General features: G+C 42.1%; 1 long non-coding RNA gene across 1 annotated transcript; it reads right to left on the minus strand.

Moving 5' to 3' along the window:
• Nucleotides 1–1,264: 1,264 nt before the first annotated feature.
• On the minus strand, nucleotides 1,265–20,470 carry LOC123033670. The gene is made up of 3 exons (XR_006416624.1): nucleotides 20,229–20,470; nucleotides 2,382–2,419; nucleotides 1,265–1,295 (listed from the first exon to the last, which is right to left on the minus strand). It is a non-coding gene; the product is annotated as an uncharacterized LOC123033670 (long non-coding RNA).
• Nucleotides 20,471–27,339: the final 6,869 nt, after the last annotated feature.

A 27,339-nucleotide genomic window follows, 5' to 3' on the forward strand; every position in this document is an offset into this window, starting at 1 on the left:
AGCCATACAATGCAACTGGGAAAACCACAGCCTTGACTATACGCATTTTTGTTGGCAGGGTAATGTCTCTGCTTTTTAGTATGCTGTCTAGATTTGCCATAGCTTTCCTACCCAGGAGAAAGCGTCTTTTAATTTCTTGGCTGCAGTCCCTGTCTGCGGAGATCTTGGAGCCCAGGAAAACAAAATCTGTCACTACCTCCATTTCTTCCCCATCTATTTGCCAGGAAGTGAGAGAACCAGATGCCATGATCTTAGTTTTCTTAATGTTGAGTTTCAAGCCAACATTTGCACTCTCTTCCTTTACTTGCATCAAGAGGCTGTTTAGTTCCTCTTCACTTTCTGCCATGAGAGTGGTATCATCTGCATATCTGAGGTTGTTGATATTTCTCCTGGCAATCTTAATTCCAACTTCTGATTCATCTATCCCCCCTTTCTCATGATGTAATCCCCATATAAGTTAAATAGGCAGGGAGACAGTATACAGCCTTGCCAAACTACTTTCTCAATGCTGAACCAATCAGTGGTTCCGTGTCCAGTTCTCACTGTTGCTTCTTGACCCACATACATGTTTCTCAAGAGACAAATAAGATGGTCTGGTACTCCCATCTCTTTAAGAACTTGCCACAATTTGTTGTGATCCACACAATCAAAAGCTTTAGCATAGTCAATGAAGCAGAAGTAGATGTTTTTCTGGAACTCCCTAGCTTTCTCCATGATCCAGCCAATGTTGGCAATTTGATCTCTAGTTCCACTCCTTCTTCGAAACCCTGCCTGTATTCTGGTAGTTCTCAGTCCACATACTGCTGGAGCCTTGCTTGTAGGATTTTGAGCATCACTTTTCCAGCATGTGAACTGAGTACAATGGCGCAGTAGTTTGAACATTCTTTGACATTGCCCTTCTTTGGGATTGGAATGTAAACTGACCTTTTCCAATCCTGTGACCACTGTTGAGTTTTCAAATTTGCTGGCATATTGAGTATAGCACTTTTACTGCATCCTCTTTTAAGATTTTGAATAGCTCAGCTGGAACACTGTCACCTCCACTAGCTTTTTTGTTGCTCAAACTTCCTAAGGCCCATTTGACTTCACATTCCAGGATGTCTGGCTTGAGGTCAGTGACCACCCCATCGTGGTTATCAGGGATGTTAAGCTCTTTCTTGTATAGTTCTTCTGTGTAATCTTGCCACCTCTTTTTAATCTCCTGCCTCTGTTAGGTCCCTGCCATTTTGGTCCTTTATCATACCATCTTTGCATGAAATGTTCCCTTCATATCTCCAATTTTCTTGAAGAGATCTCTGGTCCTCCCTATTCTATTGTTTTCTTCTATTTCTTTGCTCTGTTCATTTAAGAAGACATTCTTATCTCTTCTAGCTATTCTCTGGAATTCTGCATTCAATTGGGTGTATCTTTCTCTTTCTCCCTTGCCTTTTGTTTCCCTTCTTTCCTCAGCTATTTGTAAAGCTTCCTCAGACAGCCACTTTGCTTTCTTGCATTTCTTTTTCATTGGGATGGTTTTGGTTGCTACCTCTTGTACAATGTTGCGAACCTCTGTCCATAGTTCTTCAGGCACTCTCTATCAGATCTAATTTCTTAAATCTATTTGTCACCTCCACTGCATATTCATCAGGGATATGATTTAGGTCATACCTGAGTGGCCTAGTGCTTTTCCCTACTTTCTTCAATTTAAGCCTAGATTTTGTGACAAGAAGTTCATGATCTGAGCCACAGTCAGCTCCTGGTCTAGCTTTTACTGACTGCATAGATCTTCTCCATCTTTGGCTGCAGAGCACATAGTCAGTCTGATTTCTATGTTGACTGTCTGGTGATGTCCATGTGTAGAGTCGTCTCTTGGGTTGTTGGAAAAGAGTGTTTGCTATGACCATCGTATTCTCTTGACAAAATTCTACCAGCCTGTGCCCTGCTTCATTTTGTACTCCAAGGCCAAACTTGCCTGTTATTCCGGTTATCTTTTGGCTTCCTACTTTAGCATTCCAATCCCCCATGATGATAAGGACATCATTTTTGGGTGTTAATTCTAGAAGGTGTTGTAGGCCTTCATAGAACCGGTCAACTTCAGCCTCTTCAGCACCAGTGGTTGGGGCATAGACTTGGACTACTGTGATGTTGAATGGTTTTCCTTGGATTCGAACTGAGATCGGTCTGTCATTTTGGAGATTGTATCCCAGTACTGCTTTTCCTACTCTTTTATTAACTGTGAGGGCTACTCGATGTCCATTTTAGTTCACTGATTCCTAAGATGTAGATGTTCAGTCTTTTCATTTACTGTTTGACCACATCCAGCTTGCCTTGATTCATGGATCTTACATTGCAGGTTCCTATGGAGTATAGATCTTTGCAGCAACGGACTCTCCTTTCACCACCAGATACATCTGCAACTGAGTGTCCTTTCGGCTTTGACCTGGTCGCTTCATTCTTTCTGGTGCTACTAGTACTAGCCCTCTGCTCTTCCCCAGTAGCATATTGGACAACTTCCGACCTGAGGGGCTCATCTTCCGGCGTCATATCTTTTTGCCTTTTGGTACTGTCCATGGGGTTTTCATGGCAAAGATACTGGAGTGGGTTGCCATTTCCTTCTCCAGTGGATCACGTTTTGTCAGCACTCTCTGCTATGACCTGTCCGTCTTGCGTGACCCTGCACGGCATGGCTCATAGCTTCATTGAGCTACGCAAGCCCCTTTGCCACGACAAGGCAGTGATCCATGAGCCTGTCCATTTGACAAAGTCAAAAGGGCTTTTTCCTGTGTTACTTTCGAAGTGTAGAATATACTCTGTCAAGAACGATAATTAGCCCCCACTCTCTTGACTTTCAGAAAGATATGAAGACACTTAAATAAAACAGCCTATATAATAAGCAAATATTTTACCATGCTACTATGATCAAGATTTGGTCCTGCTGCCACCTGTGACCTTAAAGGGAGACAGCAGTAACAAGGAGGACATTTTAAGAGAGAGTTTCCCAGTTATGGACTTGCTTCTTACCAAGACCTGCTTTGTGCCAATTCTGCTGTCCTCTAAGCATCAATTCTCTTTGACAAAATATTTTGTCAACTCTAAATAGCTCATTGGAGTGTTTTGCCAGCTGCTTAACATGTCTTGCTGTTTTAATGTCTGGTAACTACTGTAGTTGTTTAAATATGATTTTAAATTTGGCTTTAAGATTTTGATAGTATCCCCCCTCCTTTTGGGGTGTTTTATTACTATCTGTATTTTATGTTCCATTTTATTCCATTTTATGTGCTGCTGTAAACTGCCCAGGAAGCTTCAGATATTAGGGAATATAAACATGATGATGATGTTCTCTTTATGGCGTTGTTATTGTTTTAAATTGTTATGCATGCCTTGATGGCTTTTAGCAATAACAAAGGTAATTAATGATAATAACTACTACTACTATTACAACCTGTTTTGGGAAGTAGGAAGCCTTTTTGGATAAATGATCAGTTAAAAGATGTAATGGAAACATAGAAATATAGAAACAGAAGGGGTCTTCTGGGCCATCTAGTCTGACCCTCAGCTCCAGTCAGCTCTGTTCATGACATGCCTACTATGTGCATGTCCATGAAAATAAATATCATCAATCTTCCCTTGCGTAGGAAAATGACCGCAGATTGCTTCCTTTCACTTGTGCATGAACATTGCAACAGCAAGTGATCAATGTGCCACCTGACAACTGCTGGAAAGCTAAATATGTGCTCCCCAAACCAATGGACTGAAGTGATGCATCTTTGGTAGCTAGAGGGTTATGTACACAGGAACAAGTCATCAAACTATATTTCTTGTTGAAAGACCATTGAAAAAAATTTATCCAGATGTTACCTTGCCTGACTCTATCACACATTCCAAGTGGGTGATGATGCTGTGTTTTCAGGTATGAAGTGATTTCAATGATATGCCCACCTGTGGCCATTAAGGCCAGCATCCCTTTACAAGCCCTCCACCCCTTTTCTGCCCATCTGCCTGGAACTGGAGGCTGCCACTGCTGTAGTCTTAGCACCCCGTGGCTGCCTCAGATTCCCGTGCACTGCTGGCAGAGCCCCCATGCGTCCACTCATGTGTGTACCTGCCTCCATCATGCCTCACCCAGGCCAGCTGTGGTAGAGCTGGCCATGCTGGCAGCAGACCATGCAACGGAAAAGGAGCAGGTGCAGCACAGGGCTAGTTAGGAGGAACGGGTGGGCTCCACAAGCCACGATGTGTCCACCCACAGCCATTTGGACCAGCATGCCTTGTCCTTGGGCAGCCCTCTAAGGGCAATGCTCATTAGTATCCATGGGTGAACTGTGGGGTAGGTCCCTGTTTTGCCTTGCCTCACCTTACTTCTGGGTTTGTGTCTGTATGTGTAGGGGGGGTGGAGTGTTTTGAAACTTGTTGGAGAAATGTGAAGGTTATCGTTGGCATAGTGGCCTATCGTTGGTGTTGGATTTTGTTGAAGCTATGCGAAGGTTGGTATGGTGGATAAAGTGGGCGGTTGGATTGAGGGCGAAGGTAGACTTTACTGGCAGTAATTAGATTGGTTTGGTGAATCCTTCTTGTTGTTGTTCCTGTGTGGTTGTGAGTGTGTCTATATGTGTGTTTCAGTGTCCCAGTGATTAGTTTATGCCATTAGATACTAGGTTATGGAAGACTGCAGGGGTGCCCCAGTTCCAGTAATCATGGGCAGGGGAGATACAGTGATGGAGGATTGATTGGGAATCAAAGGAAAAGAGGGAACAGATGTTTGGTTGCTGTCCCCCATCCTGTTCTTTCCTCCAACCTGAGAATATGTGGTAATCATGTCAGTCTGCCCTCTGGCCTGGTGATGCTGTTGTTGAATGTCAGGTTGGTACATTACAAGATCTGTCTCATCCATGTTGTTCCTGCGGATGAAAGTGCTGACCTGGCATGCATTACTGAGGTGAGGAGGACAGGATTGTCCTCTCCCAGCTTTGTCCCTCTGGGTACTTGGTCCAGTGCCAATATCACCTTAAGGGGATGAGGAGGAGGAGTGGCTATAATTCATAGGAGTTCCATCTCCCTCATTAGGCTTCCTGTCCATTCAAGTCTAGATCTTGAGTGCTTATACTTTGCATTGGGCAACCTAGACAGAGTTGGGATTCTGCTGATGTTACCCCCCGTCCCCCTGCTGTTCAGCAGTCTCTCTCCTTGAGCTGACAGAGGTTGTCTCTGGCCTTGTGTTGTGGACCTGGGAGATCTCAACTTCTGTGTTGAGGCAATCCAGTCTGGGGCAGCTCAGGACTTCACAGTGGCCATGACAGCCATGGGGCTGTCTCAGCATGTTGCCATCCAAACACATGAAAAGGGACACAACTCTGGATCTGGTTTTCTCTACTGGGTAGGAAGATGGTGATCTGGTGGTCAGGGGGCTCTCTTTAACCCCTTTGTCATGGTCAGATCATTTCCTCTTGAGTTTTGAATTCTCAGTCCCTTTTCCCTTCTGCAGGGTTGGGGGACTTGTAAGGTTGATCCTACCCTGCAGATCAACGGATCCAGGTGGGTTCCTGAAAGCTCTGCGGGAGTATCCGGCTGACATAGTTGGCACTCCTGTTGAAGTCCAAGTTGCCCTGTGAAATATGCTGACCTGACCAGTCAACACAATTGCTCCCAAGCATCCTCTCCTTCCTTGCAAAGCTTGCCCAGCTCCTTGGTATATGATGGAGCTGGGGGCAAGGAAGCAAGCTGGAAAAGGACTAGAGCTCAAGTGACAGAAAACTTGGGATGAATCCAACTGAACCCAGTTTAGAGCTCATTATTAAGCCTATTCTGTGGGTATCAAAGCAAACAAAAATCATTTTTACACTGCCTGTATGGCATCCTTGGAATGTTGACCAACAGAGCTTTTCCGGGTGGTTTGGGGCCTTTTACATCCTACCCTCAAAATGAACCCGTTGAAGCCTCTGCAGCTGAGTGTGATGAGTTTGCATAAAAAGAACCTGTTTGAAGCAGTTTCAGGACTCCCTCTGCTGCCCAAAGGCCAGAACAATGGCCCTGGTAGTATCAGGACTGGACCCACAGCCTAGTGAAGCTAGCAGGGCCCTTACGAGTGGCACCTGAGAGCCCTGGGGGAATGGCTATATTAGCACTAACTCTTCCCTCCAGAAGCTGCCTCAACAAGGAAAGTTTCGTGACTTGAGGTAGTGCTCCCTGTTGCTAGTTGAATCCTTGTGCTCAGAGCCAGCCCTGTTGCAGTCACTCTTGTTCCTACTCCTGGGCCTTACAACTACTTCTGCACCTGTTCCTCTTTGTGTGAACTCTCTTGCTCATGACTCCTGGTCCATGCTTACCTATTTTCAGCTTGGAATTCTGATTGGACATTGGTTGTTACTTTGGGTTAAGGTCTCTGGGTCCTGGTGTTCACAAGTTTAACCTACTGCCACACCTTGGACCTGACACTAGGGAGGAGATCTGGAGGCTATAAATGCCTCCTTGCATGAGGGAGTGGTGCCTGCCACATTGAAAACGGCCATGGTTACACTGCTCCTAACAGCAACAGCAACAAAGTCTTGACCCAGGTGACATGAATAATTATAGATGAATAGCCAATGTTCCCTACCCGGACGAGATGATTGAGTAAGGGGTGACCAGCAAATTTCAAGCTCTCTTGGAGGAAACAGATTATTTTGATCCATTTCAATTGGGTTTCAGGCCTGGTTTTGGGACTGAGACTGCCTTGGTCGCCCTGTGGGATGACCTTACCTGGGAGAGAGATGGGGGGAGTGCAACCATCTTGATTCTCCTGAACCTCTCAGCAGCTTTCAATGCTATCAACCAGGGCATCTTCTGAAGCAGCCAGCCAGGTTGGGAGTCAGAGGAAACACATTACACTTGCTTAGCTCCTACCTGGTGGATCATCTCCATGCTTTTGGAATGGGCAAAGTATGCAATTCTGTGCATATTTATGCATTTCCCCCTACTGAATAAGGTTCAAACAACTGTATTTTTGAAAATGTGAATTTCAAAGTGTCAAAACAAAACATGCATTACTCAAACACAATTACAAATTCAAGAAGTTATAAACATTTCTCAAGAAAAATACTCTAGCATGCATTCTGGATTGAGAATGGCACATATTCTCCTGATTTATGAACAGAAGTGCACTTTTTCTATATTTCTAATAGTAACTGGCATCTCAAAACCTGCAGCACTGAGATTTCCCAAAAGGGTACTCTCAGTTGCATTTGCTACAAGTACAATTATGTGGAATATTCATGAGGAGAGATATCTAGTCCTTGTTAGCATAAAGGAATGGCACTATTTCACATGGGTGGTCCCATGATCTTTCTTTTTCATTCTGCTTCCAACAGTAGCCCTTTCCCTTCATAAAACTGAAGTCAAGACACCAACTTAAAAGGGTTTTAGTCCCATGTTTACACTGGATGGAACTTGAGCACTGCAGAGAGTGATGGTCTCTCACAACTTGACAATTACTACACTGTGGATCTGTTTAGACTGAAAACTCGAAGGATTTAGATTTAGTCTGGCATACTTCATGTTTGCAGTCCCTTGAATATTGCAAATTGCAAATGACTACCAGTCAAACCTCTTCTCCTTTCCTTTCCTTTCTTTAAAGAGTATGCAGCAAAAAAAGACTCTGTCTACTTATCTTTGGCATATATCTAATGTTATGACAAGAAGAGTCAAGAATGATTTCCTGGCACGAAAACAAAGTAGCTTTTTCTCTCCCGGTTTTCCTTCAAAAGCTGCCCTTACAGGACAGTTACAGTAACATGCATAGCACATCAGCAGGTTGTTCACTGCAAACTGTTGCCATCATTGAAACTGGGGAGTGGGGCTGGCAACACTATTTGCCCTTTGCAGCATTCAAAGGGGATACATCCCCCTACACTTTTTATAGAAATGTCTCAAATGCTTCCAGTCTGAGAATGGCAGCAAAGGCTTTGGACATCCGAACAATGCAGGAAGTAGATTCACAAGTGCCTGCATGACAAAAGGCTTCCCCCTGCCTTCACATTTCAACCCTCAACACACACACTTCATTCTCAATTGAGTATTAAGACTAATTGGTCTCTTGTGAAAGTGCTTCCACATCCAATTATCACTTGAATGACAAGAAAAAAAATATCACAGGACACATATGCAAGGATGGGATATGTGGTCACAATTCTAGTTACCCTTCAACATACTGGGGGAGGATTGGAGCTGGCAGACTTGGAATGGTGAGAACACATTTTTATCAGCTTTTAATATGTGAACTGGTTCACTTGCAAGGCATTGCATTTATGGCAAAATAAGGTGACATGAAATTTAGCCTGTGGGGTTTGATGCAATTGACATTCACACAGAGACGTTGTCCCAGTATACTGCAGTCAACCAGTCATAAACACACGTACTGTTAAATTGCCCATGTTTGCCAGGTCTATGTGCCTGCTCATCTTCATCGTACACATAAAGATGCTAGGATCTTTTGCACAATAATTAAAATAATCTACAGAGCATTTCTCAGAGGCATATATTCTAAACTGAAATAGTTGTAATTAATACTGTATAGCCTGTTAATACTATCTTTAGTAGTTTTATAATAGTCCTTTTATTTTTCAGGAGGAAATTTGCTCTGTCACATGGCTTTGCTTTTGAAATACCATAGTACCCAAAAAGAAAAAAAAAAAGTTGCCTGAACTTTCAGGGCATCCTGCTGTCAGTAGTAAAAGAAAGAACTTTCTTTTCTCTCTGACAGGATTTTCTTTTTCTTTTTAAATAGATCTGAGGTTTAACAAGGTCTCTCTGCTTCCTACGGCTAAAACACCCCCTTCAAATAGATAAAATACAAAAATAAAAGTAGCCGTTTCCTATTTAAGCTCATTTACTCTTTTTGCAAGCAGTAATATGCTACTGGGGAAATGTTCAATTATTTTTTAGGCATTTTGTTTTCAAACTAAATTCTGATAAACATCAAAAGGAACACTTCTAACATTATTTTTTGAGGTTGATTTCCTTTTATACAATGTTATCTGAGGATAGCCCAGTGTGCATTTCTGTGCAAGGTCATGCCTTTATAATTACTGTGCAAGCATAACATATTTTCTTAAGGTATGCTAATGATGGGTTCCCTTAAGGAACAAATGGAAATGGTTGTGCAGTTGATTTTTCTTGACATATCTTAGATCTTAGTTTTGCAGTGGTTTGAAAGCTAGTAAAGCACAACCTGCAGAATTCTGATGTATCCCAATGCTACATTTCCGACTTTTCTTACTATTCCACAACTTTTTCTGAGATTTAAATCCTAAGTTCAAAACCTTAAACAGATCTGCCATCTCAAAGCTTATTTAATATCTTGATGAATACTGTTGGCTACATTTTAGCTTTGTTTTGAGTAAGCAAATTATAAGAAACTTCCAGTCAACCTTCTAAGGCAGAGCCTCAGAAATTATGTTTATACTTATTATTGATAATCAATTTTATTTCAATAAAACCATCAAACAGTTTCAGAGTGGCATCCCATTTTTTTATTGGGAGAGTGCTGGTCCCAGATTCACCCTGTCCCATTTTCATTTTAAAACATCTTGGGGAGCAGGACTGAGACAAATAATGCTGTACTTGATGGGTCAGTGATTTGATTCAATAGAGGACATGTGTTTCATGGGTCAATTCCTCCTTTTACAATTTTAACTAGAGTACTTTTTCTACCATTTTCTAACTCCAAGTCATGCGCCTGAGTTTCTCAAGTCAACTGCTCACTGAGTTGGTTATCAACCCCTTGATTGTATTACCCACAGAAATGACTTTCTTTTTACCCACTTAATATTAGTCTGTCTTCTATTTAGATGCAAACACTTTTGGGAAGGAGGTAATTTAATGACAGTCATACTATCCTGACTCAAAGACACAGATCTTAAGTACCCAACCCATATATACATACAAACTTTAATGAAAATGACAGAAAATATAGAGAAAAAGCAAGCAAACAAACCCTGTTAATAAATTGTTCACACAACACCAGTCACTGGTAGTGGGTACAGTGAGCAGATGGCTCTGATGATTTAACATCCATGTAGCTATTGCTGTGAGGCAGGAATCCTCTTCATAAAGTTCCTCTTCATTTTACTGTGGTTGAAAATTTCAGAACTCTATGCCGTAAGAATGGCTTTTTATCAATAAAACCATCCCTTTTTTCAAACCTGAATCTGGGAACCTTAGGGACTGTTGACATTGCATAAGAGACCTCTACATCCAAGGAAGCATAATGGTGGAAAATTGTATCTGTTCTTGTACAAGATGCAATCACACTGATGTGACACAAATGTTCTAAGGTGCACTGTCAGTTTACACAGGATAATACGGAGACCCACAGACCTGGACTGTGCATGATAAAGCAGGGATATTAACTCTGCTTTGGATTGTGAGCCACCTTAAATTTCAGAGAGGCTTATTGGCAGGTCTATTCCAGCAGCATCAAAGAATGTGTAACCCTAGAAAGATTACTTCAATTGAGCTTGAAAGTAATTTCAACCTGGTGTCCAAAAGTGGTCTGAATCCTGCACAAAATTCTTTGGCCCATTTGTGCAAATTTGCAATAAAGTAGTATTTATTTTTAGAGGGATGTGGTGGTGCAGTGGGTTAAACCCCTGAGCAGCTGGGCTGCTTGATCGAAAGGTCGACAGTTCGAATCCACAGACAGGGTGAGCTCCTGTGCTCTGTCCCAGCTCCTGCCAACCATGCAGTTCAAAAACACAGAAATGCAAGTAAATAAAGGTACTTTATCAGATAAAGGTTCTGATAGAAAGGTACCACTTTGGTGGGAAGGTAACAGCGTTCCGTGCACTTCAGTGTTTAGTCATGCTGACCATGGAAACTGCCTGTGGCTCCCTCGGCTAGGAAATCGAGATGAGCACCACCCCCAAAAGTCAGACATGACTGGACTTTAATGTTGTGGGGAAACCATTACCTTTAGTATTTATTTATTTATTTATTTATTTATAGGCTGCTGAAGAGTCAGACATGACTGGACTTTAATGTTATGGGGAAACCTTTACCTTTTCCTTTAGTATTTATTTATTTATTTATAGGCTGCTGAATAACCCAACAGGGCTGTTTAAGTGGTGAGCAGCAATACAAGGCAGACCATTACAATTTCTAGTAATTAAAAGAAAAACCCAACTGCTGGTAGTGCAAGAGACCTTAAAACAACTAGTTGTTAAAATCAGTTTCAAAATGCCTGAGAAAAGGCATTTCTCCTGGCACCAAAATGAAAATAGTGGCAGCACCTAGTGGACCTATGTAGGAAGACCATTTCACAGGTGGAGGGCAGCCACCAAGCAGACCCTTCTTCTATTCACCATCTTCTATTCATTCATCAATTCCTTTAAGGACAGTTCTTTGAGAAGGACCTCATACCTGGATATCAATGAGTGGATAGGTATATATGGGAAAAGAGGGTCCTTCAAATAATCAGGTCCCAAGCCATTTAGGGCTTTATATGTTAAAATAAGCACTTTAAACTGACCCTGGACTTCGACTGGCAGCTACTGTATTTTATATAAAATAGGTGTTATATGGACTCAAGAAGTGATATTTGTCAGCAAATGTGCAGCCCTGCTCTGGACCAGTTGAAGTCTTGTCAGCAATGGCAGCCCTTCCTAAAGGATGTTACAGTAATCTAGTCAGGATGTTACTAGCACATGAATAACCATGGTCAGGCTCTGTCTATCTGGATGTAGTTGTTGTATGTGTCACAGCTGAAAAAAAGCACTCCTGGCCACTGAGCCCACCTGGAACTCCAATGATAATTTTGGGTCCAGAAATACCCCAAGCTGCAGACCCTGTCCTTTAGGGGAAGCACAACCCCATCAAAGACATGGCAATGCCCACCCAACCTATCAGACAGATTGTCAACCAACAGCACTTCCATCTTGTCTGCATTGAGTGTCAGTTTATTGGCCCTCACCCAATCCATTATTGAACCCAGACACCGGGTCAACCTGGAGACCACCTCACCTGGATTCAATAAAAGTGAGAGATAGAGCTGAGTGTCAGCAGTGTTTTGCTGACCCCCTCAGTCTAGCCATCTGGATGACCTTTCCCAGCAGTTTCATGTAGATGTTGAAAAGTATGAGATATAGTATAGAACTCTACAGAACCCCATGGTATGATCACCATGGGGCAGAGCAACTATCTCCCAGCACCAGAATAACCTTCTGGACATGGTTATTCAAGAAGGAGCAGAACCAATCCAAAGCAGTGCCTCTGACTCCTAATCTAGCCAACCTGTCCAGAAGGACACCATGGTCAATGGTGATGAAAGCCTCTGAGCAGTCTAGAAGAATAAGTAGAGATGCACTCCCCCTGTTGCACTCCTTCTCCCAGCAAAGGTAGTTGTACAGGGCAGTCTCCATCCTGAGACTCAGCCTGAAACCTGACTGAAATGGGCCCAGATAATTAGCTTCCTCCAAGAGTTCCTAGAGCTGCCAGGCCACCACCCACTCCAACACCTTGCTCAAAAAGGGAAGGTTCACTACCAGTCAGTAGTTGGCAAGTATCCCTGGATCCAGGAGTGGCTTTCTTAGGAGAGGTATAATTTGTATGAATTAGGTTTGAGTCATTTTTGTGTTTTGATTGTTATAGTATTTAATATAAGAAACATGAGAGTCTCTTCCTGTCGCTTTGTACACATTCCACCTTGGCTACTTTTGAATTTAGGACTTTTTTGTGTAAGTTTGAGCAATGTATGGGAATTGAATAAATTTGCATAAATATGCAATTTGGATAAATTGAGGAGCAGAAGCCTGGCTTTTCATATATATATATATATATATATATATATATATATATATATATATATGCATATACCCATTTAAAAAACAAATCTATGTTCTGTGTTAACTCCTGTTGCATCAAGCTGCTAGTAGGGCAGGGTTGATGGAATGCAATATGAGGGGCTGAATTAAGAAAATGTCATATCAGATTCCTCCCTTTACATAGAAACATAGAAAGAGAGTGAGTCAGAAGGGACCTCCCGGGCCATCTAGTATGACCCCTGTAGATCTACAGTAAAAAATACTTATCTGCAGTAAAAAGAACTTTGTCAAAATACTACAAATGTCCACGTACTTTAATGTGGGCAGTAAGCAACCCTTGCAAGGGACATTTCAGCTTTTAGAAGGTGGGAAAGGTAGAGGAAAGCTGCACAAAGGCCAGGAAACAACAAAATTATCAATGGGTGAAGAAAAGGTTGTGGCCCTTGAGGAAACTCAGTGGGCTGGATTGGAATCTCAGGAGGGTCAGATTTATCTTCTGGGCCTAAGGTTCATGACCTCTGATATAGAGCATTACTTAGAATCTTTTTGTAATATACCTGGCCTTTGCAGCAGACAATTCCTTACAAAGAGTATATGCAAAAAGTTTGAAAATCTACTGCTGTATAACATCATTCCAAAGCCAACTATTCTAAAAGCAAGTTTCAGAATTAACATCTACATAACCCATCTTCTCTTTGGGAGTAACTCACTTTCTTTCCTGTAGTTCTAACACACAGTGAATCTAGTCATTATACTTAAGCGCATTCAAGCTGAACTAGCAACAAGAGACTGCCTGTTTACTGATTTTACTTCACTTGTTACCATCTCCCCCCACTGATTTAAAGTTTTCTGTTCGCATGGATCAATGACTGTAAAACACTAGCTATAATCAAAAGCCTTATTCTTTCCTTCAATGAAAGCAATGAGATCAGTTTCACTACTCTGCAGGAAAAAAAGAAAGTAAAAGGAAAGGAAAGGAGGGGGCAATTACATAACAAGAGAACAAGACAGCCAAATTGTTTAATAAAGCACAGAAACCCCCAATCAAGCTAACCATCTCTTCCTTTGACATCTAGAAGTCTGCACTGTGGGCCTTAGGCTGCTCACATCAAACTGCCTGAAGTAAAGGCACTTGCCATTTTGATGCTTATATGGCCTCACACAAAAGCCCTTCTGTTACATAGCAGCTAGAAAATTGTACAGCTCCTCTTACTGTAGAAAGCCTTTGTTGAAGGATCAGCATTGTATCACTTTTTGCTAAATAATACTTATTCCCTAATCAAAGCTGAGAAGGACAAAACATTCATAACCAAATTCATACTCATTCCCATCTGCAGGATAAGAAGGGTGGGCAGGGGGCTGGATGGATACAATACATTTAGCTGAAAGAACAAAATCTAATCTCATAATGTACACATTCAAAATTTCCATATATTCCAATACTGCTTCTAACAGTGCCCATATTTCCTTGGAATGCCTATAACCTGGATATTGAAGCAAAATAAACCCTGAGAAAAAGGCCAAATACAGTCCAGTAAGGCCTTCTCAGTGGCCATGGAATGGCAAATTATTGGTGAAGAGAGAATAGAAAACTGGGTGGGAGTACAAAGGTAATCATGGAGAAAATATTGCTTCCTGACTATCATTTTGAACCCAAGAAAATAAAATCTGTCACTACCTCCATTTCTTCCTATATGCCAGGAAGTGATAGGACTGGAAGCAATGGTCTTAGTTTTCTTAATGTTGTGTGTCAAACCAACTTTTGTGCTCTCCTCTTTCACCCGCATCAAGAGGTTCTTTAGTTCCTCTTCACTTTCTGCCGTTAGAGTGGCATCATCTGCATATCTGCGACTGGGTCTCCCCCCACGTACCACCTGCTGTCACTGCCGCTGCCCGCACACCGCAAGGCCGATCTCTCTGGACCCAAGGCACTGCTGACGCCACCGACTGCCAGATGGACGGCAGCCACAGAGGGACCGGGACCGGGCACTCCGCAGCCGGACTGCAGACCTGCCATCACCCACCACCACCATTTTGCCAGTGAGTTTCTCCGTGGCCGCCCTTGCCCCCATCCCCTGCCGGCATGGGTGGCAGCTGCGCTGGACTGGGGACGGGGACGAGCCATCGGCATAACTCGTTGGACGTGGCTGGGGCCGGCGGCCTCAGGCCGGTGTCCAAAGGGCGACAGCCTAAGTGTGTCCTCGCCATTTGGGACTGTTCAGGGCTGTACAGGGGCTGGGCTGGCCAAAGACTTTGTCTGATGGAGTTTTGTATTGGGTGGTTGGTGGGGTTTTTTAGTGTTTTATTGTATTTTTAATTTGTATTTTAGCTTAGATTTTTAATGGATCCAGTCTTGGCCACTGCCATGAGTTTACCTGGGGGACGCATGAGCGCTACCAATGGGGTGGTCTTGGGCAATTGTCGTTATGGCGTTGGGGGTTTAATGTTGGGAGTCAGCATAGAAGAAGGAGGGACAGATGGTTGACACCTGTTCCCCCTTCTGGTTATTCCCCCAGCCAGAGGGTTCTGGGTAGGCTTATCAACCTCCCTTCAGGCCTGGCAGTGCTGTTGCTTAATGCCAGGTCGGTCCACAACAAAACATCCCTCATCCACGACCTAATTGTGGACGAGGGGGCCAACCTGGCTTGCATAACAGAGACCTGTGCGGGAGAGAGTGGGGATGTTTCCCTCTCTCAACTTTCCCACCCGGGTATCTGGTCCAGCACCGTCCATGCCAGGAGGGGAGGGGAGGGAAGGGGAGGGGGGTCGCTTTAATTTACCGAGTCTCCATCTCCCTCACAGGGCTTTCTGTTCTCTTGAGAGTGCCTCTATCTGGTGTTGGGCGACTGAGACAGACTGGGGATTCTGTTGGTGTACCGTGCACCCTTCTGCCCAACAGACTCCCTGCCTGAGCTGACAGAGATCGTCTCAGACCTGATGTTGCGGATCCCAGGGATGCAGGTCCTGGGGGACTTCAATCTCCATGCTGAGTCTGGTCTGACTGGGGCGGCTCAGGACTTCATGGCCTCCATGAAGGCCATGGGGCTGTCTCAACATGTCATAGGCTCGACCCATGAACATGGACACACACTAGACCTGGTTTTCTTGACGGGGCAGGAAGAGGGGGATCTGAGCGTGAGGAATTTGAGTCTGACTCCCTTGTCATGGTCAGATCACTTCCTCGTGAAGTTTGAACTCGAGAGCGGCCTTTCCCTCTGTAAGGGTGCAGACCCTATTGTATTGGTCCACCCTCGGAGCCGGATGGATCTGGATGGATTCCTGAAGGCTCTGGGGGAGTTTCCAGTTGATAAGGCTGGTGCTCCTGTCGATGCTCTGGTTGAACTTTGGAATGGGGAATGACCAGACCTATTGACACGATCGCTCCTAAACATCCTCTCCCACCTGGCAGAGCCCATTCATCTCCCTAGTATACACCTGAACTATGTGCGATGAAGTGGGTTGGGAGACGTCTAGCGTGTAGGTGGAGGAAATCATGGGATGAATCTGACTGAACACACTTAAGAGCCCACTATCGGGCCTATGCTGTGGTGGTGAGGGCAGCGAAGAAGAAATTCTTCTCCACTTCCATTGCCTCCTCACAGTGCCATCCAGCGGAGCTCTTTCAGGTGGTACAGGGGCTGGAACATCCAGGCCCTAAGAAAGATCCCGTACCATGCTTGATGGCCCGCTGTGACAACTTTGCAAAGCATTTGAAGGAGAAAATCACTCAGATTCGTCATGAGCTGGACTCTACTAGCGATTCAGAGTCCTCAGGGGAGGTGCCCATGTTGCCATCTGGTCCGACATTGTTGGATGAGTTTCAGTTATTGCGGCCTGAGGATGTGGACAAGGTGCTTGAACAAGTACGTCCCACCACCTATTCATTGGACCCTTGCCCATCATGGCTACTGAACGAAGCCAAACACAGAATCGGGGCCTGGATTCTGCAGGTCATCAACGCCTCTCTGAGGGACAGCCGGGTACCTGCCCCTCTAAAGGACGTGGTAGTCCGGCCAGTCCTGAAGAAGGTGTCCTTGGATCCAGAGATGGCCGCCAATTATAGACCAGTGGCCAACATCCCGTTTCTGGGCAAGGTGTTAGAACAGATGGTGGTGGGACAATTCCAAGCACTCTTGGATGAGACTGATTATCTGGACCCATTTCAGTCTGGCTTCAGACCCGGGTACGGTACTGAATCTGCCTTGGTCGCCCTGTACGATGATCTGTGCAGGGAGAGAGACAGGGGGAGTGCATCCCTGTTGGTCCTCCTGGACCTCTCAGTGGCATTTGATACCATCGACCATGGTATCCTTCTGGATAGGCTAGCGGGATTGGGAGTAGGAGGCACTGCTTTACAGTGGTTCCACTCCTATCTCAGTGGCCGATTCCAGAAGGTGGTGGTGCAGGACTATGGCTCTGCACCATGGCAGCTATGCCATGGAGTTCCACAGGGTTCCATTTTGTCCCCCTTACTATTTAACATCTACATGAAACTGCTGGGAGAGGTCATCAGGAGGTGTGGGCTGTGGAATCATCAGTATGCTGATGATACCCAGCTCTACCTCTCGTTTTCTACCAATCCAGGTGACGCAGTGGCTGTACTGAACTGGTGCCTGGCCAAGGTAATGGGCTGGATGAGGGCCAATAAACTAAAGTTCAATCCAGACAAGATGGAGGTCCTGTTGGTGGGTGGTTCGGGCTCCGGGGTAGGTGACTTGGACCTTGTCCTGAATGGGGTTGCACTCCCTCTAAAGGACAGGGGCTGCAGCTTGGGAGTGCTCCTCGACCCAGAGCTGTCTTTGGAAGCTCAAGTGACTGCGGTGGCGAGGAGTGCTTTCCTTCAGCTTCAGCTGATCCATCAGCTGCATCCATACCTGGAGAACGATTGCCTGGCAACAGAGACACATACATTGGTTACTTCCCAATTGGATTTCTGTAACATGCTCTACATAGGGTTGCCCTTAAAGACAGTTTGGATACTTCAGATGGTGCAAAATAGAGCTGCCAGGTTGCTGACGGGGACTGGGCATTATTTTCATATAGCCTCAGTCCTCTACCAGCTTCACTGGCTCCCCATTGAAGTCCGGGCCCAATTCAAGGTGCTGGTTATCACCTACAAATCTCTTAATGGCTTGGGACTCAGATATCTAAAGGAACGCCTATGTCCATATTTGCCCTCCCAGCCCTTTAGATTGGAGGCAGAGGCCCTCCTCCGGGAACCCTCCATGAAAGATATTAGGAGGGTGAGTATCCGGAGGAGGGCTTTCTCTGTGGTGGTGCCCCACTTATGGAACGCGCTCCCCACAGAGGTCCGCCTGGCGCTGTTATTTGTTTTTCAGAGCCAGACCAAGAACTTTTTATTTAAACAATATTTTAATAATCATTAATATTATTTATTGGTTTTAAAATCTTCTAGCCAGGATGAATCCAGTTTTTATATGTTCTTGTCTGTATCACTGTTTATTTATAATGTTGGAAGCTGTCCCAAGGCTTATGCGAATGGGATGGCATACAAAAATGCCAAATAAATAAAATAATTAATTAATATCTGAGGTTGTTGATATTTCTCCCAGCAATCTTAATTCCTACTGGTGCTTCATCGAGCCCAACCTTTCTCATGATGTGCTCTGCATATAAGTTAAATAGGCAGGGTGACAGTATACAGCCTTGCCGAACTCCTTTCTCAATTTTGAACCAATCAGTGGTTCCATGTCCAGTTCTCACTGTTGCTTCAATTTGTTGTGATCCACACAATCAAAGGCTTTAGCATAGTCAATGAAGCAGAAGTAGATGTTTTTCTGGAACTCCCTAGCTTTCTCCATGATCCAGTGTATGTTGGTAATTTGATCTCTAGTTCTTCTGCCTCTTCGAAACTCTGCCTGTACTTCTGGTAGTTCTCGGACAACATGCTGCTGGAACCTAAGCTTGTAGGATTTTGAGCATAACTTTTCTAGCATGTGAAATGAGTGCAATGGTGCGGTAGTTTGAACATTCTTTGGCATTGCCCTTCTTTGGGATTGGAATGTAAACTGACCTTTTCCAATCCTGTGACCACTGCTGAGTTTTCCAAATTTGCTGGCATATTGAGTGTAGCACTTTTACTGGATCATCTTTTAGGATTTGAGTAGCTCAGCTGGAATACTGTCTCCTCCCTAGGTTTCTTATCACTAAGACTTCCTAAGACCCATTTGACTCCACATTCCAGGATGTCTGGCTCCAGGTCAATGACCTCCTCATCATGGTTATCAGGGACTTTAAGGTCTTTCTTGTATAGTTCTTCTGTGTAATCTTGCCGCCACTTGTTAATCTCTTCTGCCTCTGTTAGGTCCCTGCCATTTTGGTCCTTTATCATGCATATTTGCATGAAATGTTCCCTTCATATCTCCAATTTTCTTGAAGAGATCTCTAGTCTTTCCCATTCTGTGGTTTTCCTCTACTTCTTTGCACTGTTCATTTAAGAAGACAATCTTATCTCTTCTAGCTATTCTCTGGAATTCTGCGTTCAATTGGGTGTATCTTTCCCTTTCTCCTTTGCCTTTCACTTCCCTTCTTTCCTCAGCTATTTTTAAAGCTTCCTCAGACAGACATTTTGCTTTTGCTTTTGCTTTCTTGCATTTCTTTTTCTTTGGGATGATTTTAGTTGCTACCTTCTGTACAAGGTTGCCATCCTCCATCCATAATTCTTCAGGCACTCTGTCTATCAGATCTAATTCCTTAAATCTATTTGTCACCTCCACTGTATATTCCATCTTTGGCTGCAGAGCAGATGATCATTCTGATTTCTGTGTTTACCATCTGATGATGTCCATGTGTAGAGTCGTCTCTTGGGTTGATGGAAAATAGTGTTTGCTATGACTAGCGTGTTTTCTTGGAAGAACTCTGCCAGCCTTTGCCCTGCTTCTTTTTTACTCCAAGATCAAACTTGCCCATTATTCCGGTTATCTTTTAACTTCCTACTTTAGCATTCCTATCCTCCATGATGATAAGGACATCATTTTTGGTGTTAATTCTAGAAGGTGTTGTAGACCTTCACAGAACCGATCAACTTCAGCCTCTTCAGCATCAGTAGTTGGGGCATAGACTTGGACCACTGTGATGTTGAATGGTTTGCCTTGGATTTGAACTGCGATCGTGTCATTTTGGAGATTGTACCCCAGTACTGCTTTTCTTACTCTTTTAATGACTATGATGGCTACTCGATTTCTTCTGAAGGGTTCTTGCCCACAATAGTATCCCGGATGGTCATTTAAGTTAAATTCCCCCATTCCTGTCCATTTTAGTTCACTGATTCCCAAGATGTTGATGTTCAGTCTTGTCATTTCAGGTTTGACCACATCCAGCTTATCTTGATTCATAGATCTTACATCCCAGGTTCCTATACAGTATTGTTCTTTACAGGATTGGACTTTCATTTCACCACCAGAAACATCTCCAACCGAGTGACCTTTTGGCTTTGACCCAGTCAATTTGTTCTTTCTGACACTACTAGCACTAGCCTTCTGCTCTCCCCCAGTAGCACATTGGACATCTTCTGACCTGAATGACTCATCTTCCAGCATCCTATCTCTTTGCCTGTTGATACTGTCCATGGGCTTTTCATGGCAAGGATACAGGCATGGGTTGCCATTTCCTTCTCCAGTGGATCACCTTTTGTCAGAGCTCTCTGTTATCACCAGTCTGTCTTAGGTGCCCCTACATGGCATAGCCCATAGCTTCATTGCACTATGCAAGCCCCTTCACCATGGCAGGGCTGCGATCCATGAAAGAAAACTTAAAATTTACAACTCAGCAAAAAGCCATGTGTCCTCTTCATAGGTTGTTTGAGGTTAACAAGCCATGGTTTGTCAGTGATGCTGGGTTAACACAACACACTAGCCCAACATTTCAAGAAAAACCCACAGTTCAATGGCCACCGATACTAAGTGTAGACTCAGCTCTTGAGTATCATAGAGTCTTAACCCAATCACTGCATGCAGTGGGTCTCACTCTCTAGTAAGTGTTTTGGATCTCAGATTCAGCTGCTTTGAGAAGCAGTTGCTTATTGTCTAGGAATAGATTGGTCCTTAATGTGAGATCTAGTTGCTGTACAATTCTTTCCTTTCTTTCCAAGTGTAATGTCTTCGATCCTCTTTTAGAATCTGATAATCCAACAGTTTTTCAATTATATTGTGATTTGCACCCAAAGCAAAATAGGATTGTTAAAGAACTTGTAGGTGCGATCTTGTCCCCTGCTTGGCCTTGTGAACAGAAGATTGAGGGGGGACATGATAGTCTTCTATAAGTACTTCTAAGGCTGTCACAAAGAGGAAGGTCAAGATTTCTTCTTACTGATACCAGAGTGCATGACACGGAATAATCTAGTCAAGTTGCAACAACCCAGATTCAGGCTAGATGTCAGGAAATGTTTCCTCACTATCAGAGCAATACAAGAGTGGAACCAGTTGCCAAAAGAGGTCATGGACTTTCCACAGTAGAGACGTTCAAGAGCAAGCTGGGCAGCCATCTGAGTGGATGGTGTATATTGGTGTCCTGCAACAGCAGGGGCTTGGACCCAATGGACTTCATGGCCCCTTCTAATTCCAGCATTCTATGGTCTGGTAATTTTGTTTTAAATACAGTTTGCATTTGCTTCCAAATTAAAATGTGAATATCTGTCTTATACTGTTTCAGCCCTGATCTGGAATACTCAGGTATTCAAGATCAGTATTCAGTGCAATCCTGTGCATGCTGAGTGCAAGAAAATCTTGCTTCCAATTTCAAATCAGTTTTCTGTCCCCTAACATTAGGTTCAACAGGACTTAGGGCAAGATTAGACATTACTTAAATGGAATCTTCAATGAAGATGAGTCACTATTTGCAATAGACATGGTGGCAGATGTGGGGACCCTGATCTGGATATGTTTACATTCTTCTACTACCATCCTAGGGTCTCAGTATGGGCCGTCCCCCATACCCACCCTGAATGAAAGGTAAAAAATGCCCAATTTGGTTCTTATTCTTTAATAACTGTATTTAAGATTGCTGTCTTAGAAATGCTTGGCTCTGCTACTGCATAAGCTTTAGCAACCATTGGCAAAATCTCAAAATAAGACTTAATTAATAGAATGGAATGGGAATTGCCTTATTCCTCCTATGTTTAGCCCTTGCAAAGCAAATCTGAACTGATTAATACTTACCTGAAATATTTCCATATATTAGATAGAGAAGGACTGTTTTCTAGACCACAAGCTAGGCACCTCTGCAAAACAGTTAAATTTAAGTAACTTCAAGGTAAGTGTTTCTTCCAAAGTCTTCTGTATGTCAGCTTATAACCAAATGTGATTGGTATTCAGGGCATAAAATGTTAAATAGTTTATAAGAGAATTGCTGACAGACCTTTAACAAGATTGCGTCAATTAATTCTTAGTTCCTTTCAAGGAAAAAGCAAAGGAATAGGTTTTGAAAGTCAGCATTTTATACTGTACCAACTAGCAGGTCTCATCTTAAGATATGTTTCATGCAGAATATCAAGAATCTACACCAATGGTCTTTGTACTTGCACATTTTGCTGATCAAGACAATCATCTCTGTGTTTAGAGATGTTTTCCCAAACGTCATAACCTCTGAGGTAGGGATTGATTTTGCTTTTAAAAGGAATTTCACTGTCTCCTGGGCATAGGGAAAGAATGGTAAATGAGACCAGGTGATAATTAGCATCATAGATGCTGTGTGACATATTAAATATTCTATCCTAATATATGAAGGAAGGAGCATGAGAACTTTTTCTGTTGTAGCTGAGCCTTTCATGAACTGAGTGTCCTGAGTTCCTTATCTAGCAATGCAGGTGTGAGTAGACATAACCTACCTGTATGAGTATATTAGAATTCATTGTGTACAAATATGCCTCTCAGGAACTTTAAAGCTCAGAAACATTTTCAGAGAACATCTTAAGAGAAACACTCTTAGAAAAGAAGAATGCAATCTCTATTGATTTGCAGTCAAACATTTCTGCACAGCTGTAACACATTAATAAAATACTGGTTTGCAAATTCCTTAAGGTTCTTCCTCCCACCCCCTCCTTTTTTTCTTTTGAAATAGCTCATCTGAGTTTGAAACACTTGTATTCATGCATTCTGTTTACCATATATATATGTAAATACCATACATGCAATGGTAGTTAACAGCTACCATTGAGAAAAGTATCTGTTCATCAAGATATTGGACTGCACAGAAATGGATAGACTGACTTTATCCCTTAAGGAAAAAGAAGATACAGTTTACTACCAAACATGGGACTTTTCTATCAATGGCTACAGAATCAGAATTTAAATTTGGGCTGAATTACATAGCATAGAATTTTAATTCGAGCTGAATTATTTGAGCTGAGAGAAATAAGATTTTGTACACAGTATGTCTGAAGTCTTTGAAATAAGTATTTGTTTAGTGAGTAGAAAACAATGAAACTTTGAAAACCGAGCAAAGTGTGTGTTCATGAGAGAGTGGGAAAGTGAAAAAGAGAATGAGAGAGAAAGAGCAAGAGAGGCAGAGGGGATGGCAGGGGAAGGTATCATCCAATTTGTTTTCCTAACTAATTACACACACATAAAACAAACATTAAGCTGAATTGTAAGTAGCAGCAATTTCTTCTTCACATAACATGTTGCCAAATATTGCTCCACTCAACATTTTAATTGGCATGTAATATAAAAATATATCCTCAAAATCCTCAAATCTGAAACTTAGAAACATCTAAGTTCTAGGAACTTAACGCATGTATGAAATTATGCTACTGATTTTCCAGATCTATCTCTTGTTTTGCACTCATCTAGTCATAGAATTGTAGCCCTGGATGGAACCAAAATCTCATACAGTTTTACCACTTGTCACCAGGAAGGAAAAGTCCTTCAGATACTGATGCATTTAATCTAGACTTTCTGTGTTAAGCAGAGAGCAAATGGTCATTAAGATTCCCCCAAGTCTGCACCTGGACTTTCATTCTGCAAACAATTTTACCAGCTTGTTTGACCACAAATCTTTGCCTCCCCTCTCTTTTCTCTTCAAATCATACAAATCTTTTTGTGTAGAGAAGGGAAACACACACACACACACACCAATAGATGATCAAGTGAGTGGTTTGTTTTCATACTTCAGAGAACCCCTGGCAGCTCAAGGTAGCTAAATGTTCATTCACCCAGAGCCTATCTACATAAAACTGCATACTTTATGTAAAATTTGAGAAACTGTCATTTTCAGGATTCCTGATTCTGCAGGGTTCCTAATAAACATGAGATAGTTGAAGCCTCATCCGTGAGGGTGTTCAAGGATGGGCTGAACATGCATTTAGTAGGCACGTCATAAGCAGAGCTGGCTGGAGCCGGGGGTCAGACTAGATGGCCTGGGAGACCCCTTTTGACCCACTATGTTTCTATGATTCTATAGGGATAGTCTTTGCACATGCAATGGTTTGCAGATAAAGTCAGTTGAAGCCTTTAGGTGTGCAACAACACTAGGTGAAGGGGCAGGTCTTCCATGTTCTCAAGCAAAGCATCAGGTTTGAGCTGGAGGTGGCAATACATTGTATTGTGTTCCATATGCTTATAATATCCATAAACGCCAAGTACACTAATGGTTTGCATGCAGACTCAGGAAATTTCCAACACTGATCAGAGATTGCATATAGCATTAACAACTAATTTCCAATTAGTTATCTAACCACTGAATCAGACATTTCCTCTTACAGATTTCAGTTCACTTACTTTAATTAAACAAATGAAATTGACTCCATCATCTCCCCTAGCTATTCCTGTATGTTTCCAAATAATTTTAAGCTTGTTCAGCAAGCAATTTACATTAGCACCCTGTCTACTATGCTACCGGCATACATGGTATTAAAGTTATCCAACCTCAGGTAAAACATTATTAAATTTAGTATCAAGCAGTCATTTAATATTCAGTCTTGGATTCCAGCAAGAATTCCTTTTCCAATTCATTGAGCCTCGTATTTTATTAACACATATACCCCCAAAACATTTCCTTTCTAAAGGATGGGTACATGAGGACAATATCTGATTTATATACAACTATAAGTACACAACACAGAGGCCAATTGTTGAAACTGAAACTATAAAGAAGGAGTGGATGATTTTTGTTAATAGCAACACATACATAGATTCCAAAATAAGATTGTATGAATTTCTTGGGAACTCCAAAGGCAGCTGGGGCCTTTGGCAAATGTTGCTGTTCTTGCCTGCCATTGAGTGTTTATAAGCATCTGTATTGCCACAGGCAACAATTTTTCTGACTCAAGAACCCCAAGAGAGATATTAACAAACTCCAGTTTTCTTAAAATAGACCAGGCAATCTTTGTTCACTTGAAAACGTGCACCTTCCTGGCTTTAAAAAATATGAAAGGAACAGGGATCAACCAAATTTCTGTCAGTCATCACAATGTTTGCTGGAGAAAACACGGGGACACTGAAACTAGTTAATACATACTTGCTGTATAGACTAGTTTGGCTGTGTAATTTGTTTATTTATTAGAGTTTTATGCTGCTCCATTAGCCATAAGCCTTTGGCTATGGGCAGTATAAAAATGTAATAATAATAATAATAATAATAATAATAATGAACAGATTGGGGTGTCAGAGTTGGCAGGGGTATTTTTATTGTATAAGCATGAAATATTTCCACAGATCCAGGACACTTCAAGGGACTAGAACAGAACCCCTTTTAGAAGGCTATTGATTTGTAAGCCACTAAGAGCTAACATTATTTTACAATTTTGCTCCAATCTAATTAAATTTAGCCATAACTGAAAGCAATGGGGCTTGGCTTAGGCATGGTGACCAATCATCCCATTCATTTCAAAGGGGCTTAAGCATGACAAAATTTATATTGCATGTGACATTGCTTCAATTTGGCATTAATTGTCTGGGTGTAGGGAATTATTGTTTTTAAAGCTGACTTAAGAGTCTTGTAATTACGGTAGAAAAACAGACTATAAATGTAACAATTAATAAAATGTAGTCAGTTATATCAAGAAGGAAGAGCTTGCCAATACTGTATTCTCATTCTGGGCAATGCATGTGGAATGCTAGCCAGCCATAAAGGTACATTCCTAGCTACTAACAAAATCTGGGCATTCAGGTGTAGGGCCAAGTCCAGAAGTGTACCCAAATATCAAGTTTAACTCTTCATGTGGAATCTAACCGCACACATATTTATTGATCCCAAAGTTTTATTTAAATATCAATCATTCTTCAGGGGTACTTTTCTTCTTTTAAAATCTCTCCATGGAAGGTGGAATTTCTGGACCAAAAAAAGGAAGGAAACTTAAATACAAATTCAATCTGAAGAATTTAACAGAGTTCAAAAATCCAATGGGTGAAAAAAGGTGAAAAAATTGGTTGTAATTTGGTATGAATTTGTTTTCATCTGTTCAGTCATAAGAGTGATCCATGTAATTTTCACATCAGTCTGTGACTTGAAATGAAAGATAGCAAAACATGAAGATATTGATTTCCAGTTTCTCTTTTATGAACTTTTTGAGTGCAACTTTCCTTAGTAAGTTCACTTTTGTATGCAGTATTTGGGTTAAGGACTATATATGGAGAAGTAGGTGATCTGAAAGATACCTGTGTTCCAGAGAATTCATCAAAGCAAAGTTGGTTCACATTAAAATGTGGGCCAAAAATCCACAGCACTAAATTCAGTGGCACTTTATTCTAGTAGTAGATATACATAGGGCTGCACTGATTATCATCAAAATTTTGATTATCATCAAAATTTGTTATGTAGATGAGGAAACAGAATCCAAAGAAAGGTCCATTCAACAAGTGAGATGAATGAAGGACCAAATCCTGTTAAGAAACCTCATCTCAAACTAATTTGTTGTGGTGGCTATTCACATTGAACCTTGCCAGATGCTATAGCTAGATTTCTGTATATTGCCCATCACAAATTATAACAAAGAATACAGACAAAATCAATGTACATGTAAGCATTTTGCAGGATAAAAAGTTCCCTTAGCATGGTTTTATATGGAAAGGGAAAAAAATCTCTGCTGAATTTTATGTCTATGGAAAGACCTCCAACAGTAATTAAGATCATTGTGATGTATTTCAGGAAAGTCTATCTGATGACACCATGACTCTTCATTTCACAGCAGAATTCACACTTCATACAGCAAAAGAGAACAAACTCTTTCACCAGAATTTCAATTAGGTTTGTCACAGTGTAGAAATCAGATATATTTCTATACCACTGAAAGGAGGGCACTATAAAGACTGAATTGTTTCCAGATACAGCTTGAGTTGAACAAAAGAAAGGAGAGGGGTTTTTTTTAACTGAGGAACTTCTGGAAATGAATGGGATGTATTTTGTCTTCTCTTACATTGTTCTTGACATAACTTACTAAAGTAAAAATATAGAATATCTATACTTGTCTAAGGAGATATGTCTTGATTAGCATATTATTAGTATATTTCCCACTTTGTGGGAATCCCAAGTTCAAATAGTCAAGCCTCTTGTGATCTGTTTTCTGTTAATTTCCAGTTAGACTTGTGCATAGGATAACTAAGCCTTGACGTCT

The sequence above is a fragment of the Varanus komodoensis genome, unplaced genomic scaffold (assembly GCF_004798865.1).
Source record: "Varanus komodoensis strain SLA01 unplaced genomic scaffold, ASM479886v1 scaffold65, whole genome shotgun sequence".
In the NCBI taxonomy this organism is placed as follows: domain Eukaryota; kingdom Metazoa; phylum Chordata; class Lepidosauria; order Squamata; family Varanidae; genus Varanus; species Varanus komodoensis.